The sequence below is a fragment of the Gossypium hirsutum genome, chromosome A12 (genome assembly GCF_007990345.1).
Source record: "Gossypium hirsutum isolate 1008001.06 chromosome A12, Gossypium_hirsutum_v2.1, whole genome shotgun sequence".
Taxonomy (NCBI): domain Eukaryota; kingdom Viridiplantae; phylum Streptophyta; class Magnoliopsida; order Malvales; family Malvaceae; genus Gossypium; species Gossypium hirsutum.
The window spans coordinates 101,132,381-101,138,241 of NC_053435.1; the positions used below are offsets into that span (position 1 = coordinate 101,132,381).

The 5,861-nt window shown below is 32.6% G+C and overlaps 1 pseudogene; it reads left to right on the forward strand.

Moving 5' to 3' along the window:
• The first annotated feature begins 1,444 nt into the window (after window positions 1-1,444).
• On the forward strand, window positions 1,445-2,846 carry LOC107933473 (pectinesterase PPME1-like; annotated as a pseudogene).
• Window positions 2,847-5,861: the final 3,015 nt, after the last annotated feature.

The window sequence follows — 5,861 nt, forward strand, 5'->3', positions numbered from 1 at the left end:
TCCCAAAATCTTGAAATTTTTCCTTTTGTGCTTAGCAATTCCACTCCTCTTAGGATATCTTTAGGGGTATGTCGCGACACCCTTATGTTGTGTCACAACAACGAAGACAGTTTCGTGATTTCTTTATTCTACCCCCTAAGTTGCGGCACTGATCATTTTTTGTTGCAACATAGTGACCAGCATCTATTTATTACACCTTCTGATGGTCTCTTGCACCCTTACACAGTTCATTAGCTTTCCCTTTGGCCTCATTCGGCCACTAAGGTCAATAATAGGCTTGATTTGTACATTATATAAAATTTAAGAGATCTTGCAAAAACATAATTAAATTCTAATTAAAATGCTTGCTTTCAAGCTCTTAAAGTGCATAAATTAGTTTAATATGCTACACCTAATTACGATAGATCAGGTACACGACTTCAAGTTCGAATCCATGATTTATAATGTTATTTATAGCCCTTTTCACATAATTTTAGCTTTTTTTAATAGCTAAACCAAGCCATCTTGTAATAATATATGTTTTTAGAATTTAAGTAGTTAACTTAGTTTTTTTAATAGATTTTATTGTATTTTGTAGCTAAAAAAAGGTTATGTGGTTATATAAGCCGGGAGTTAATGATGGAATTTTGGGCCAAAATTGCTACTAAAGTCGCGAACACAAAGTATAGAAGTAATATAAATATTAACTTTGTTAATTACTATTTGATTCTCTTTTAGTAATATAAATACTTGCTTAATTTAAATCTATTCCTGTAATATACTTTAAGATTTATTCCCTATGTTTTATATAATCACAACTTGTTTGAAACTTCCCTATAAAATTGTTGATATTTTTATTTAGAATCTTAGTATTTTATAGATATTTTATGTTCAGTATTGTATTTCATAGATTCTATCAATAAAATTTTTCTACCTTTCATAATTGAAAGAAAATGAAAGATAAAACTTAATTGGAAATTTCTATTTAGAATAAAAATTTTATTTATTTATATAAAACTAATAAATAATTAATTTTGTAATAAATTTAAAATAAACAATTAAGTATTAACGGGGCAACAAATAAAGGCGACAACATAAAATATTTCCATCATTACATTAAATTCACCCGGTTTAGGTTTTGCACTTAGGATTACAATTCAATGGTCATGCATGTCTCACGTCTGAATTTCGTGTATTTTGCAACAATTATATCCAATTTATGCTCATTAATGGTGATCAATCGCGAAATGCTCAGTCTGAACTGTAGCAATTCTTTCACCAAGAACTACGCAAATGAGTAGCAATGCGAGGAATCCTCCAAGGCTTATTTTTATTTTATATTTTTTTATCACCAATTTATCTTATAAATTGGAGCCACCTAGAATTCAAAGACAACCACAATAATCAATAAACGAAGAAAATAAACTTATTAATCTTTCTATTAACAGGAAAAAAGAAGAAGGAAATGGATGGAAAAATAATTGAGGGTAATGAAGTTTATGCTTTACTAATATGCTTAAGTATTCTCCTCTTTGCTTTGATTGTTGTGTCTCAACCAATACCCGCAGATAAATCCCAAGTAGAAGCATGGTTTAACGGCATTATCAAGCCAGTGAAGGAAAGGGGTAAAACCTTAGACCTTGAATTGGTTCAGGCGGAGACAGAACCTAGAATCATAAAGGTGAAGTAAGGTGGGGGTGGAGAATTCGATACCATAACCAAAGCCATCGAGAGCGTTCCATCAGGGAACGCCAAACTTGTGATTATATCCATCGGGCCTGGATCTTACAAAGAGAAAATTAGAATTGAAAGAAATAAATCTTTCATTACATTGGTTGGAGATTCGAAAAACATGCCAAATTTGACATTTGACGGCACCGCCAAGCAATATGGAACCATAGATAGTGCCACTCTTATTACTGAGAGTAGTTACTTTGTGGGTGCTAATCTCAATATAGTGGTAAGTTAATGTAGAGTTTAGACATCCATGATCTGTCTTTTATTGAATTAAATATAAAACTGTTTGTTTTTTATGGTGGCATGTTATTCATATAGAACACTGCTCCTAGGCCAGACGGGAAAATGGTAGGAGCACAAGCTGTTGCTTTGAGAGTCTCCGGCGACAGGTCGGCTTTCTATAACTGTAAGATCATCGACTTCCAGGACACTTTGTGTGATGACAGGGGCAACCATTTCTTTAAGGATTGCCATATTCATGGCACTGTTGATTTCATTTTCGGAAGCGGGACATCTTTATATCTGGTATTAATTTTCTCAACGCGTGAGATATGATGTATTATACCCCCATATATATTTGACAAGAAAATTGGGATACAGAACTCAGAAATATTTGTGGAAGGAGATCCAGAAGGAGATCCAGAGATGGCAGTAATTACAGCACAAGCGAGACAAAGTTCATCGGAGGATACGGGTTATTCATTCGTGCATGGGAGGATTACCGGAACAGTGAAGGACGTATTTTTGGGAAGGGCTTGGAAGAGCAGTCCAAGAGTTGTTTATTCTTATACTGAAATGGATGAAATTGTCCATCCTGGTGGATGGTCTAGTAATCGCCAACCTGAACGAGCCGAGTAAGATAATACACAACCTTACAACATTACATGCCTACAAGTAAACTAACTTTCCCAACATATTGATAAGTTTATTAAGATATATAATGTGAGAATGGTTTGACATGTAGCACTGTGTACTACGGAGAATACAAATGCACGGGGAAAGGTGCGACTCCCGCTACACTAGAGAAATTTGTCAAACAACTATCCGATGCGGAAGCTCAACCCTTTTTGGTTCTTGACTATGTTGAAGGTACCAAATGGTTGCTTCCTCCTCCAACAGTACCTAATTAATTCATTCTTTCCCAACTTATTCATGCGGGTAACATATCCTCAGAGTACTGCTAGAAGTAGGCTCTCGTCTACCTCGTTGCTGGGTGGAAATAACTAGCCTTCAATTTTATTTTATTTTCCCTTGCTATGGCTTGTATTTAAACAAATAGCCAAATGTCAATAAGAAGAAGAAATTAGTATTATTTTTGTTAATAGTAATGATAATTATATTTGCCATTTTGTAAAAAGTTCCATCATATCAAGTTAAAATTATGTAATAATATCCATCATATATCCAAGTTCACTGATTCAATAAGTCAAGATGATTTCACAAAATTTTGTATTTTAGAAAATAAATGGATAATTAGTGTATATTTGTGTAATAGCCCGTTTTCAGTAGTGTCAGAAGTAGTAGATTTTGGTCCACGATTCTGACGAGTCAGTCAGTATTTTAATTATTTATTTAGTATTTACAAGGTTCATTCCCGCTTTAATGACTTCCTTGGGTTTAGGTTCTTCCTTTCCCAAAGAGTTGATCTATTGAGTAACCCTATAAAACAGTTAAGAAATCATATCTCCACTCACTAATCCCCCATAAAGGGATTAGTTCCTCATGGTTTTCATAAACAATATGGAATTGATGTAAAGATAGAAAATGATAAATAATTTGAGGTGTAGAGTTTAAGAAAACGCCTAATTCGTATTAAAGATTAATATGAATCCACAAAGTTTGATTGTCTTTACAAATCAGATCTCTCGAGATAAAGCAATAACAACTTAAAAATAAATCTGAAAGCCTAAAAGAAAGAATATCTTAACTGGAATTAAAAGCATCAAACAATACTAAGGAATTGATGCCCATAACATGTGAAAAATGATCCTATTTATAGACGTTGTGACTAATCAAGACCTGTGTCACGACGAAGCATTCAATTTACTCCTTTTAGGATATCTTTAGGGGTTTGTTGCGACACCCTTATGTTGTGTCGCAACAATAAAGGTAGTTTCATGATTTGTTTATTCTGCTCCCTAAGTTGCAGCATTAATCATTCTATGCTGCGACATAGTGACCAGCATCTATTTATTACGCCTTCTAATGGTCTCTTGCAACCTTACACAATTCATTAGCTTCCCCTTTGGCCTTATTCGGCCACTAAGGTCAATAATAGGCTCGATATGTACATTATATAAAATTTAAGAGATCTTGCAAAAACATAATTAAATTCTAATTAAAATGCTTGCTTTCAAGCTCCTAACATGCATAAACTAGTTTAATCTGCTAGACCGAATTACGGTAGATCAGGTACACGACTTCAAGTTCGAATCCATGATTTATAATGTTATTTATAGCCCGTTTCACATAATTTCAGCTTTTTTTAATAGCTAAAACAAGCCATCTTGTAATAATATATGTTTTTACAGTTTAAGTAGTTAACTTAGTTTTTTTAATAGATTTTATTGTATTTCATAGCTAAAAAAATGTTATGTTGTTATATAAGATGAACCGGGAGTTAATGATGGAATTTTGGGCCGAAATTGCTGCAAAAGTCGCGAACACAAAGTGTAGAAGTAATATAAATATTAACTTTGTTAATTACTATTTGATTCTCTTTTAGTAATATAAATACTTGCTTAATTTAAACATGTTCCTATAATATACTTTAAGATTTATTCCCTATGTTTTATTTAATCACAACTTGTTTGAAATTTCCCTACAAAATTTCGTAGGGCAATTTTATAGAATCTTAGTATTTTATAGATATTTTATGTTCGGTATTGTATTTCATAGATTTTATCAATAAAATTTTTCCACCTTTCATAAATGAAAGAAAAGGAAAGATATAACTTAATTGGAAACTTCCATTTAGAAAAAAAATTTTCTTTATTTATATAAACCTAATAAACAATTAATTTTGTAATAAATTTAAAATAAACAATTAAGTATTAATGGGGCAACAAATTAAGGGGACAACGTAAAATATTTCCATTCGTTACGTTAAATTCACCCGGTTTAGGTTTTGCACCTAGGATTACTATTCAATGGTCATGCATGTCTCACGTCTGAATTTCGTGTAATTTGCAACAATTATATCCAATTTATGCTCATTAATGGTGATCAACCGCGAAATGCTCAGTCTGAACTGTAGCAATTCTTGCACCAAGAACTACGCAAATGAGTGGTAATGCGAGGAATCCTCCAAGGCTCATTTTTTTATAATTTTTATCACCAATTTATCTTATCAATTGGAGCCACCTAAATTCAAAGATGTCGAAACCATTTTTAAATCGAGTTTTGGAAAATGGGGATCGACTTTAAGAAAAACAAAAACGGGAGTTGCCACCAATCTTTTTAGGTGTGATTGGATCACCTTATAAAATGTTTTGTTTTAAAACATTAATTTTGGTCTACGAAAGTCGAGAAAACGAATTCGGGAGTCGGTTACGTACGAGGAAGGTTTAGCACCCTCGTAACGCCCAAAAATTGGTACCTAATTGATTATCAAGTGTCTTTAATGTCAGAAATTCCAAAGTTTTAAGATGCAAACCTCTTTTAATTAGAATGTCTTAATTTTGAAAATTAAGGCTCACTTATTTCAAACGAGTCAAAATATCACATCCAGTAAGTTAGGACGCAACATTTTAGAACCTTCAACATTTTAGAAAACCTCTTATTGCTTCCCAAAAACTCAAGTCATTTACAATGAAAGGAGAGGCCTCTATTTATAGTTGAGCCTCCCCAAATCCAACAGTACAGATCAATTACATCAACGGTTAAGATTAAAGGATATCTACAAATTAAATCTCCAAGATTACAAGATCATATCTTCAAGATTGCATATCATATCTAAGATTGCATATCATATCTAAGATTGTATCATATCTAAGATTGCATATCCTTAAAGATTATATTTCCATATGAGTCAAGCTTATAGATGGACCTTAAATCTTTTCAAGTAATGGGCCATTCCGATTGGGCCAAATTATATGTTTGTAATTTTGTACTGGACTTGGACTTTATTTTTATTTTTTGGGGGT